Source organism: Gymnoscopelus braueri (assembly GCF_963280865.1).
Source record: "Gymnoscopelus braueri genome assembly, chromosome: 10".
NCBI classification, from domain to species: Eukaryota; Metazoa; Chordata; class Actinopteri; order Myctophiformes; family Myctophidae; genus Gymnoscopelus; species Gymnoscopelus braueri.
The window spans coordinates 34,955,734-34,968,971 of record NC_137611.1 but is presented as its reverse complement, the minus strand read 5'-3'; the positions used below and the strand labels follow the sequence as shown (position 1 = coordinate 34,968,971).

Below are 13,238 nucleotides of genomic sequence, written 5' to 3'. Positions count from 1 at the left end.
AACATGAATCCCACATGTAGTGGGAGGCCCTGCTTCATCTCTCTCTCAGCTAAGGGTTCCTTGGCCTGAACATTTTAGACCCCTGCACTAAAGTATGTAGATCCAATGGCTCTTCACCACAACATGTCTTATTCATACCTTCAATTCCCAAGGTGTTGGTGACGTGACCCAGATTCTCTAAATCTGTTGTTCTCAAATTATGTTAATGTAAAGGACTTGATATGTATTTGGCCACAGACCCCCATATGAAAAGATCTTGTGCCAGGGACCACCATAAGAGACGATTAATTTTGTCAATATCTTTAGAAAATACCCGACCTACAAGCTCACAACGTGTCGCGACATGTGAGCTTGTAGACTGGCACATTTTTAGTATAGCTGAAAAATACTGTAGGTGTTAAGTGTTTAAACTGTTCCTCATGTTTCTGGAGACCCCCTGGAACCCCCTCGAGGACCTACTTTGAAAACCAGTGTTCTAAATCCACAGAGAGTTGTTCTCACTTTGTCTCTCTCTTTCTTCTTCCTCTGTTCTATACCTTCTTCTCACCATCCCTCCTTCCCTCCCTTTTAGTATTTCCTAGTATTTCTTCCTCTCTCCCATCATCATGCTCTCTCAATTTCTCTCTATTTGCGTTCTGAGATGTTTTTAGATTAGTAACCCGGGCCATCAACCAGTGTTGCCATGTCTGCTTATTATAACCGACTTTGGGCTTGTTTTTCGGTAAAGTTGCTTGTAAATATTGGTAGTTGCGGGTTGCGTTTTTTTGGGCTTGTTTTTAAAGTGTAGTTATTTTTTTTTAAATGATTGTTTAAACCAGTTCTCAAACATTTGCACGTCAAGGACGCCCAAATTAATGTATTTCTCTGCAGACCCCCATCACTTTTTCTTTTCAAGATATTTTTGAAAATAGCAGATCTACAAGCTCACAACGTGTCGTGAATGCAACCCGTTGTGAGCTTGTAGATTGTATATAGGTTTAAATATACAGGTTTCATGTAGCCTACTCGCTTCTTTTGGGCTAGTTTTCATAGACCTGGCTGCTTATTTCTCTCACAAAGTCAGTCAGCAGTGTCCTATAATAATCTCTAGCGACATTTTAAGATTATTTTTTCCTAACCTAAAAAGTCAATGATTTGCAGATAGAAATCATTCATTCTTAATTTACATGCATTAAGATAAGCTGGGAACACTTTTCCTTATTGTAGGCATGTTTACATGACTTTACATGAACAATTTAACATTAAATGTACAGCATTAAGGGGCATATGTGGGTCTGAGGGCCCGATCAGATAACTCTGGAGCTGTGGTGGCGGTGATGTGGCCTGGAGCCTAAGATAACTCCCGCTCATCCAACTGTCCACTGGTTGGTTTTTTAGGAGATTTACTTGACCTATGGCAATGACTTGAGAGGCTACAATATTCAAGCAGAGAGAGAGAGCACTCAGAAAGGCTCCACTGCTGGACCATGCTATCAAGTGTGGTATGGCTAATGCATTTTTGATGAGACCTGCAGGGGCCTTGGCCTGTAGTTTAAGGCACAGGGAGCCTGGTTGCTGGGGGCTAGAGAGAGAGAGAGAGAGAGAGAGAGAGAGAGAGAGAGAGAGAGAGAGAGAGAGAGAGAGAGAGAGAGAGAGAGAGAGAATGTAGAGAGGGAGAGGATGTAGAGATAGACTGTGGCATACTAAAGCTGTGACCCAAGTAAGAATTCTGCCTATTTACCATTTCTTTCTCCATCTTTGCTTCTGATACTAACTACTAGCTTAGCGCTACAAGCTCCACTCAGAGCACTGCACAGCACCGCCTGAAGACCACTGAAGAATCTCTGAAACAGCTGAAAATGAAGAGATAGTAGTAACCATACAGAGTGGAAATACACAACACACATATAACCTTGAAGGCAGAATATGTGTTGTGTTCCACATGAGTTGACTTACTTAGGCTTATTAAACAAAGCAGGGCTGCTAGCCCGCGGGGCCTGCTGACAACATCTGCTACAGTAGCATCCAGTGCTGGAGCCATAAGATCAGGCTAAGGTTATACGTGCGTGGGTGCGTGCGTGCGTGTGTGTTAGAGAGAGAGAGAGAGAGAGAGAGAGAGAGAGAGAGAGAGAGAGAGAGAGAGAGAGAGAGAGAGAGAGAGAGAGAGATATGCTCTGCTAAAGCATTATTTCGGACATAGGACGGCCTTCCTACTTTGTTATACTATGAAGGCTGATAAATGATTGACGACAATGTGAGTGACGAGCACATGAATGGCCATTCAAATTTGATACGCTTAATCTTCTCACGAAAATGGCAATAGGCTGGGGGAAACTAGCTCCCAGCACTATTTGAGACTTTAGGAAAGAAGTTAAAGCCTGATTTATACATTGCCATATGACTGTGTGCAATCACGGTGAACCACAGCCTTTTGTGGCTTCAGACAGCCACATCGACTAATAGTTGTTATTGTTGGTGTTGATACTAGTTAAGGTTGTGTTCCATTCAGGTCAAACAGAGGTAGGGTGCTGCTAGTATGCATGTTGGCTCAATGGGAAGGCTCTGATTGCAAAAGCTTTTATTATGTTTTTGTATAAAAATACCATATGAAAATAGCAGAGCTTTGTAGATAGGCTGTTTTCAATATATGTGTAGTATGACCAAGTATAGAGCAGCTTAAGTGGTTAATTAGTATCACTAGTCCATACCCGTGGGGGGATACGCGCACATGATCTGGCAACCCGGGAGCCAGTTCGTCCCATAGCTCGTGGGGCCATCCCTTAGCTGGGCAGCCGTAACCATGGCAACATTCAGTATCATTGGTAACACCTGTGAAGAAAGTAACAATACACAACCGTTTATGTCAATACGGCTGCTGTGACAAACACCTCTTCCTGTCAACATTCAGGTAGGCTCAATGTCAGTTGACGAGCTGGTAACTCAGTATATATACAAAAAATCACACCCAGTGTGAAGTGGGCGGTGTGGTCACAGTGGTCATCACAGTGATGGAAGTTCACTTAAAGAAAAGTAATATTGTGGACCAACCATTGTACACCCCTAACTTAAAAAAAAAACATAAATGTTTTTTTTTAAAGTGCATAGTCCTATTTATAGGGCTATGCACATGTGTCATGTTTCACTAGCCAATCACAGTCCTGAATAGACTGTGATTGGCCAATCACGGTGCAGGGTTAGGGGGGTACACTGGTGGCCAATCACAGCGCAGGGTTGGGGGGGTGCAAAATCCAAACCTCACATATAGGGGCGGTTTCACCGCCCAAAAACAAAAAGGGACAGTTTTTGCCAGACCCAGGGGGTCAGGCCTAACATGAGGCTTTGTCGGTCCCTCTTTTGTCCATATATGGACAAAAACGGTTCAACGTTTTTGTCCATATATGGTGCTTACATGTCCCTCTTTTTGATTGGCCAAGCTTAGCGTGACGTATGCTTTTCACCTATATGTACTAGGAATCTATTCTGGTTCTGGCAGAACCAGGGCCTCCTGGTCTTATTTTTGGTTAGGAGTTAACACATTGAGTGCCATAAACGAGAATCTTCGTGTTTGCAAAGTTTTTATTATTTTTATTTTTTCTCACAAGGGGCGCCCTAACGCATCTTAGGAATTATCCTAGGTCCCTGTAAAATGGAATGGACGGATGTGACAAGGGCCCAAAAAACGTCTCTTCCGTCCTCTCCAATGATAGGATCTGGAGAAAAGGGGCCATATCTCCATATCTTTTTACCACGGTGAAAACAAGCCGTTTTCGACGTGCGATCACTCCGCAATGGCGGATCGCATTAGAAATATTATTGTTCCAGTCGTTAGTCGGGACCCTCGACCATCGTGCGCGCACACTTTGTTTACAACCGCGTCCTCGTGAAGGCGGAGGCATCTACAGCTCTAAAGACCTCAGCGTACACGGTAAGAACAGTGGCACTGGATGTACCCTGTTTTAAAAAAAAACTCTGGCACTTGATGCGTTAAGTTAGGGGTTTAGTATAGGATGTTCTGAACTGTTGTGAACCTTCACCCTGAAGCCAATCTCCCGTGACAAATGTCATGTTAAAACTGCTGCTACTGAAACAATAAAACATTTCATTTTTTAAATTCAGTTGTCGTTCTTCCATATTTATGTTACTACTTTATGCCCTTAGGCAAAGGGTCGTAACAGTCGGAAATGTAGGATGAGGAACCAGGAGAGGGTAGTGCCGATGCTGGTCTATAATGATCAGTCTGCAGGGTGTCTGTGGGGTTGCTACTATGGCAAGTTTGCCAATGTCAGATCAACAAGCATCGACATCCCTGATTGGCCAACCCAACCCATCGGCTTTGTGGATTGGCCAAGCTTCGTGTCCAGTTAGTGCTGTTTTATATAAGTTGTAGCGAGTACGTTAGGACTCAACTGTTTTAGAATTATCGTTTTAGTTAGAGGAATTATTTATGTTTAGTCCACAGTGTTGCAGGAGTATAAAATGTTGACCGTCACAGTCCATCTGACCGGGGGACCACGTAGAAACTGTAGTGCTGCTATTGCAGTGGGGCACAAGTTGTACTCCTTTGGATATCTCCGTTTCGGGGAGACGTTCCCTGCATGGGATCAGATATTTGTCCACATCTTTAACACATTGTCTTTGCTCTGGATGAAGTTGCCCCCAGTGACAAATGAGGTTCCCTCCCAATGTGCCGGTCACACAGCTGTGCTAATTGAAGATATCGCCTACATCTGGGGGGGAACGGATAAAGATATAACAGAGTACTACAACGTGCTTTATGCATTTGATGTCGACACACACAGATGGTTCAGGCCCAAGGTATCAGGGGTTGTTCCAGAGGGGATGCATTTTCACTCAGCCTGTGTCTTGGGGAAGGTCATGTATGTCTACGGAGGACATAAGATGGTGAATGGCTTCGGATTCGGACAAACCAATGACTTATTCATGTTGGACACCACCACAATGGTCTGGTCTTTAATTAAAATCAGAGGAACTCCACCTCCTGCTTCATGGTGTCACTCTGCCACCATCATCGGGACAAAGATGTTTGTATGTGCGAGTCTAGCCGCTCTACCGGACCTAGACAAGGTCCAGAAGGACGACTACAGGACCATCAGTGTGTTTGACACAGAGACCAACTGCTGGCTGAGGTCTTCACATCATCTTCCATTAGATGTGTCCTATCTTTCAGCCTTTGCCTACAATGGAGAGCTGTACATAATTGAAGCACGCGTGGATCATGTGTGGAAATTCAACCCAGAGACCTCCTTGAAGAAGCTTGAGCCCAAAGGGAAACGCCTGCATTCCGATTCTGGGTGTCACTGTTGCATGGTGGGAGATCGTATTGTCGTCTATGGAGGACGTGAACGCAACCTGTTCATTCTAGACTTGAGTCCTAGCATGAAGACGTTATGTAAGCTAGCGGTCGCTCGGTACGATCTGGATCAGTCGCAACTCCCACACGACATCAGGTGGGAACTGGCAGCCATGACAACTGAAAAAATAACATGAATGTTCTCAGCGGCACAGAACGAGCTCCAGGCAATGGAGCAGAAGAATGGGAAACTTATTGCCAGACCCAGGGGGTCAGGCCTACAGGAGGCTTTGTCTGTCCCTCTTTTCCTCCCGGTCAACGTTTTCCCTCCCGGTTCAACGTTTTTCCTCCCGGTCCCTCTTTTTGATTAGCCAAGCTTTGCGTGACGTAGTGCTCTGATCTTCAGATTTCAACTTACAAAGTGGTTTGTAGGTGTGTTACGTACTAGGAATTTATTCTGGGTCTGTCTGTTTGTATATAGGCTCTCTAGCTATAACTAACGGCTGTTTTTGTCATAGTTTCATAGTGTCGGTTACAGTGTTATCTCCATTAGATTTAAGCCTGGTTTTTATTTTTATTTTCTAAACCCAAAAAGATCTTACCGATAAGCTCATTGTGAATGAATGAATGAATGTCTATATTGCAAACTCATGGTCCATAGACAAGCATACAATTACATACAACTGTGAGCTTGTAGGTAGGCTATTTTTGGCGTACGACATAGCATAAATTAGGCATTATGGGTGTTACACAGACAATCAATAACACAGGCTGGCAGTCTCACTCACGACAGTGGGAGGGAAGGGTGAAAGCCCAAGGCTGTAGAGACGTAGCGAGAGGAAGCCCAGGTCTGTATCTTCCAATCATACTAGAGGTGATGTTTTGTCATTTATGTGCCCAGCAGAGAATGATGGCCACCCTAAAAAGCATAGAAAAGTCATCTCAGTAGAGAACACCCATAGATTGAGTTTGTATACACAACGGCCAAGAATGCATTCACCATCTGGGGAAAATAAATAAATAAAAAGAACAATCTCCAACAGTGTTTTTGCATTCACAAATAAAAGCGTAAAATGGCAAGTGGAAAGGCTGTGATATACAGTAATTCCCTTGTTAATTTGATGAGCCTATATGGCTGTTCCTGTTTATGGATCACTGCTAGGGTTGCCAACTACATTAAATTCTAATAAGGTTTGAAAGTTTTTGTATATTAAATTAACCATTTGAACCCCAGCATCCATATTCCGGGAGGAGGCAAAGCGAAGCGTTGTGAGCTAGTAAATTCGCTCACAACGTGAGCGAAATTGTCTACAAAGAGATATAGTGTAGACAGAAAAAAAGTGGTACAAGTACATACAGACACAGCTCAGGTCCAGTTTAATAAGTCTAGATGATTTAAGTGGTTAAAGTATATCATCTCTGTCGGGTGGAAACCTCATATGTCCAACAACTGTTACTTTTCAGGATTGAAAAAATAGCAAAAGTAGCAGATCAACAAGCTCAAAACGCGACTCTTCGCGCCGCGTTTTGAGCTTGTAGATCTGCTACTTTTTATGCTTTTGTGTGATGCTGTAGTGTGATCAAGTAGGGCGTTAATATACGAAAAAACACAAAAAGTTAGATGTCGGGCAGGTTTCTGCCCAACATCAACGATATGTATGTATGAACAGTTTGAACTTGTAAGATCTCTGTAAGATGTGTGTCACTGATTGATTCCCAAAAAAAGAAGGAGTTCAATAAGCGACACATTGTTTAGTTTCCAAATAAGGGACGATTCCGTATTTCAGGGGACGGTTGGAAACCCTAACCAGTGCTGTGTACGCTGTGGAACAGAGCCCTACTGGAGAAATGTATTCAGCAGCCTATTTTCATTTCCATTCAGACTCAGACCCCGATCCTACTCATGCATTCAGTCATTTAGAATCTGAGTTTGCATGAGAATGAGAGGGAGACACAGTGGAGGAATCCGAGTCGGTAGACAAAGAGTTTTATGGAAGTCCAAGGCGGCAGCAGCATGGCCTTGAGATTAGATAAAGCAGCTCGTCATTGTAGAATTACGGGGGTAACATCATCCTCTTGCTGGTTGGAAGGTTTAGTGATGGAATCAGCATTAGAAAGAGCTGCCAATGGGTCTGAATCTGAACTGAGAATGGAGAACAATGGAGAAGCTGAGGTTCCCCAGGCACACTGTAACATCCTGAGTGAGAATTTAAAGGTAGGGTAAGTGATATTTTTGGGTTAAAACAAAACGTTTTTTTTTTTTACAAGGTTAAAGCACTATATTGTGATAGTAATCATTGCTATAGAGTGTTTGTTCAGTAACAGGGGTCTCCCTGTCTCTCCAGGCAGGTGTTTAATAAACAGAAAATACAATTTCAGGGAGGTGACAAAATGTCAGTCAATCAGGTGAGAGTACCCATTTATCAGCTTCATTTTTTATAGTTTTCCAGTTGCAGTTTTGTTTGCTCATTTCTTTGTGTCAACACTTCCAATTTCTTTTTATACTGTATCCTGTCTGAGTTCTCTATCCTGATTGGATAAAATTGGTATCCTGTCCTGAAAATGATTAATAAAGAGCTGGAGAGACATGGAGACTCCTGTTACTGAACTCTATAGCAATGAGTATACACTTATTTTAACCAAAGGAAATCACCTACCCTACCTTTAACTCTGAGAGTGTACAAATGTAACCAAATGGACCCTTATGGCTACGGGTCCATTTGGTTACATTTTACTAGAGCCGACCGACATATCGGCCATTTGACTTTTTAACATCGGTGTTGGCAATTATGCGTCCGATTCCGATGTGTCCCGATTTTTTTTATCACTTTGAAAAATTGCAGTCACATTTTCTAACATTTTCCAATATAGCTGATCTACAAGCTCACAACACGTTGCGACACGTTCTGAGCTTGTAGATCTGCTATTTTTTGGCTAATGTGCCCCCCCAGAATTTAGATGCTGGGGTGCAAGTGGATAACAAAGGTGGCATTTTAAGAGTTTTAAGCATGTTTTGATTATCACGATAATATCGTTAATCAGAATTAGTTTGGCCACAATAATCGTGACATCATGACATTGTCATATCGTCCAATCCCTAATCTACTGTTTGAACAGCAAAGAGTGGTTGATAAAATTAAATCGTCTCTGTTGGGTGGAAACCTCATTATGTCCAAAACTGTGACTTTTCAAGGTTCAAATTCAAAAATAGCAAAAGTAGCAGATCTACAAGATCAAAACGTATCGGCTACTTTTCATGCTTTTGTGTGAGGCTGCAGTACGATCAAGTAGGGCATTGATTTACAAAACAACACAAAAGTATGGAGATAAGAGGTTTTCTGCCTGACAACAGCAAATTAAAATGGATGTACAGTAAGCATGCAAATGTCTCTTTCACACCAGCATAGATGTAGCAGTCATGCTCACTTGAATCACATATACTCTCATCTCTTACTGTACCAACATACTGTATGGCTGACCCCAGACCTGATGAATTATGCACCGTCACAAATTACCAGGTCACCACTCGTCTGCCAACAAATTAATGTTTTAACATATAGATGTGTTGTAGGTATTTGACTAGCTTTTAGCTTGCAGTTCACTTAGAGTTCCCTTCAGCTGTGTGTGTGTGTGTGTGTGTGTGTGTGTGTGTGTGTGTGTGTGTGTGTGTGTGTGTGTGTGTGTGTGTGTGTGTGTGTGTGTGTGTGTGTGTGTGTGTGTGTGTGTGTGTGTGTGTGTGTGTGTGTGTGTGTGTGCGTAAAGCTTGGCATTGCATACTCTTATGTCCCAAGCCTTGGAAGATGTATTATAAAATATTAATCGGGTGTACTTTCTTAACGGTTACATTTAAAACGTGGAGATATTAGCCATATTTGTCTTTCATTCATGTGCAGTATAGCTGAACTATGATCTCTCCTAACCATATTGCATATCATGTAGTACAGACACAGTGTGTACGCTTATCATATCGTTGCTGTCGGGCAGAAACCTCCATATTTCCAACCATCTCCATATTTTAACTTTTTGTGTTTTTTCGCAAATTAACGACCTACTTGATCATACTACAACGTCACATAAAAGCATCAAAAGGAGCAGATCTGCAAGCTCGCGCTCACGTTTCGAGCTTGTAGATCTGCTGCTTTTGCTGTTTTTGAATTTGAATCCTGAAAAGTAACATTTTTGGACTTTTTTTTAGGTTTCCACCAGACAGAGACAATATCGTGTAGTACAGTGTACGCTTATCGTGTCCCTTTATGCAAACTGATCTGAATGTCTTGCAATGTAAAGAGAGCAACATACTGTACTCGCACACACACGCCCCACAGAAACATGTATAGGTAATTACTGTATGTATTATCTCGTCCATCTTAATTAATTTACTGGCCTATCTACAGTAAAGGACAATTAACAATTCATATGCTCTTCTCATGCTCTAGGGCAGTGGTTCTCAACCTTTTCTGCATCAGGGCCCTCACTTGAAAATGGGTCATTTTAAATGCCTTTATTCTCATAAATAATAATAACAATAATCATGGTGTATACATTTTGGAAGTCAGTGTTTGAAAATCTGCCCCGCCCCGACTTTCAGAAATCCAGTAAAGGTTTTATGATGTCCGGAATGGAAGAAGTCCACCCATGGTAATATACTTATATCATCAATATGCATTTAATCTCACTGTTAACACTTGACAGTAGAAAAACTTGCCTGAGCATTGCAAATCGTCTCTGTCGGGTGGAAACCTCATATGTCCAAAACAGTTACGGTACTTTTCAGGATTCAAGCGTTTCGAGCTTGCAGATCTGCTACTTTTGATGCTTTTGTGTGACGCTGTAGTATGAGCAAGTTGGGCATTAATTTACGAAAACACACACAAAGTTAAAACATGGAGGTTTCTGCCATACAGCAATGAAATGTAGCTGGTTTTGAATGAGACAATTACAATGTACTTTATAGGCCAATATTGTACCAAGACAAGTACAGTTAATACAGTATTTACAACTAGCAACTTCCTCTCTTGATGTCATGATGTTCTAATTATTTGTATTTTATCAGACTTAACTGATATTGTTGTCTAGTTATGGACTAGTATGTAAATATTAAGTTAATATTATAGTTGATAACCTTATCGATCAATTAATTGATAAGTGAGCGCTTTTTAGGATCAAAAGGAACATTCTTGTTCCAAAAATGAATGCAGAAACATAATTGCCTTGACGTAACACTAACGAGCATCAACGAGCATCAGCTGTACACAGACACACACACCTCCCCTCTGCAGTGCTCCTTGGAGTCTGTCTCATTTCTCTCCAAAAGCCCTTGAATATGATGGAATATGATTAAGGATTACTGTGATTATGGTAAGCTCACATTTCATATCACACATACCATACCTGTAACTTTCACTAGCCCCAAAAAAATCTAAAAGTTTAAAAAAGAATACAAAATTCAAAGTGTTTTTATTTTTTAATTAATTGAAAATCATACATTTAACATTTAATCGGGTTAATTCTTTATGGATTGAGATTTTACGAGAGCATGTGTTTTAGTCCTACCGTAGTTCTGTAGTTTCTGGCTTTGGGCAAGCCAGAAACATTATAAACATTGATTGGGCATTCCTCCACCCAGGAAATACAGCAACATGGAACAGTGCAAGCCAGTCGTTCTCAAAGTGGGGTATAGGGACCCTCAGGGTTCCTTGTGGGATAAATGAGTGCACAAATGAAGCTGTTCCATTTGTACACTCTCAGAGCTATGGGTGTCCTTGAAAAAAAAAAGTTGGAGGACCAGGTGTACAGTAAGCTAGTGGTTTATTTTCTGATGACAAATACAGTGCAGCGGGTGTTGCGCACCGAAAATAGCCGATGTGCAAGCTCATCCGTGATATTGATTTGGTTTCCATTGTGGTCCTATGTATTCAATTACATAGGACATATAAAGACATACAATACTATACAAGAAATCATCAATACTAGGAGCAATAAAAGAAAAACAGTGGGGGGTAATTTATTTTGGCAAGCTTGAAAACTTGTCTAGGTCCAGTTGCAAATTGCAGACGGGTGCTCGTTTATGGCGGTTTTGAAGGAGGGTAGGGAGTCGTACTTTTTGATGGCTGGTGGTAGGGTATTCCACATTTTGGTGACATAATATTAGAATGAATTCATCCCCATGTTTGTGCCGAATCGAGGGGGAATGAGATCAGTGGATCTGGTGTCGTGCCTGTTTCTCACTCTTTTGAAGTAGTTTGACAGGTACATGTACATGGTTACTGGTCCCTTGAGTATCTTTAAAACCAGGCTGCATGTATGATATGTCGTGAGCTTGTACAACACGGGCTATTTCGGACACGCCACACCGCCACGTGACGGAGCATAAGTTAGGCTTCACTCGTCTCTGTCTGCCTCTTCCTCCTGCGCTTGCTTTCTGAGTTCAGTTGGTGCTGTGAGCCTGTGATGAATATTCCTTTAGAAGTGTTGACGTCGGTGCATTCTACTTATACACGGCACTGTATGTCATCCAGATGTGAATATTGCTTTCCCACGCTTCAGTAGACTTTTTTTTCCTCCTCTTTTGTAATGCCGAGTTTAAAAGCCTGTCAGGTATCCGTCATCCAAACTCCTAACAGCCAGAGAGTTGTGTGTCACCTATAGCTGTAATACACTGCCTGAACTTGGTTTGGAAAGTTTGAAACTCAGGCTGCTTGGATCAGAGACGTTATGGTACATGACACATTCAGCTCAACATGAATAACAGGCTGGCTGGCAGGCTGGCCTGGTGGTTGGAGTGACTGAAACCAAACAGTCCAAGGTTGCTGCAAAGCTGGTTGTTGTTAACGTCATACCCAAACGGGTCAAACCCCAAATTGATATGTATTTGGCCGCGGACCCCCATCTGTAAAGGTTTTGTGCCGTGGACCCCCAAAAGAGAAGATTTATAAAAACTATTCAAAATGATTCAATTTTTTCCAAACATCTTTGATATTTTTCTAATATTTTCAAAAATAGCAGATATACAAGCTCGCAGCGTGGCACGAAGTGATGCGCTACAGTACAAGCTCACAACTATTTTCCATACTCTGCATGGCATGACACTCTTTTACAACAAAGTAGTATAGAATATATCGTCTCTGTCGGGTGGAAAAATGTCCCAAACTGTTACTTTTCAGGATTCAAATTCAAAAATAGCAAAAGTAGCAGATCTGCAAGTGCAAAACACGGTGCTTCGCGGATCTGCCACTTTTGATGCTTTTGTGTGACTTGTAGTATGATCAAGTAGGGCGTTAATATACGAATAAAATATGGAGAACAAAAGGAGTTCCACGCGAATTAAACAACGAACGGCATATGGAGATAAAAGGTTGCTGACCGACAGCAACAATATAAAAAGTTGAATTATGGAGATAAAAGGTTTCTGCCCAGACACCAACAATATTCTGATGCTAACAAGTGAGAGTTGACTTCCCCTGCGTTTTTGTCACCCAGACATAATTCTTGTTCCACTATTATAACATGGCAAATTAAAGTGTTTCCTTTCATGTTAACCCATTAAGACCAGCAAAGAATCAGTGTCATTTTGAGATTTCTTTGGCTATTCAAAAATAGCAGATATACAAGCTCATAGCGCGGCACCGAGTGCCGCACTACGAGCTTGTAGATCTGCTATTTTTGAAAAATCGTGAACATTTGTGCAAATCTTTGAATATTTTTCAAGCAAACATTTGTAACTCAAATCTTTGCTTCTGGGGGTTCTACAAATGTCTTCTAAGTCCTAACAGTTTTCAGAAAAACGTATGTTGCTTTAATATCAATGGTGCTTTTTCATGTCAAGGACCCCCTAAATGTATTTTGCCGCCGACCCCCATCTCAAAATATTTTGTTCCAGGGACCCCCCAGAAGCAAAGATTTGAGTTACAAATGTTCCCTTTAAAAAAAAATATATATATATATTCAA

At 41.6% G+C, this 13,238-nt stretch overlaps 1 protein-coding gene across 1 annotated transcript in view; it reads right to left on the bottom strand.

Moving 5' to 3' along the window:
- Window positions 1-6,711: 6,711 nt before the first annotated feature.
- LOC308092884 (von Willebrand factor C domain-containing protein 2-like) overlaps window positions 6,712-13,238 on the bottom strand; it is a 244,544-nt gene continuing 238,017 nt past the window's right edge. Inside the window, exon 4 of the transcript XR_013933815.1 lies at window positions 6,712-6,740. The gene's annotated coding sequence lies outside the window, so the exon portion shown is untranslated. The remainder of the gene's footprint in view (window positions 6,741-13,238) is intronic.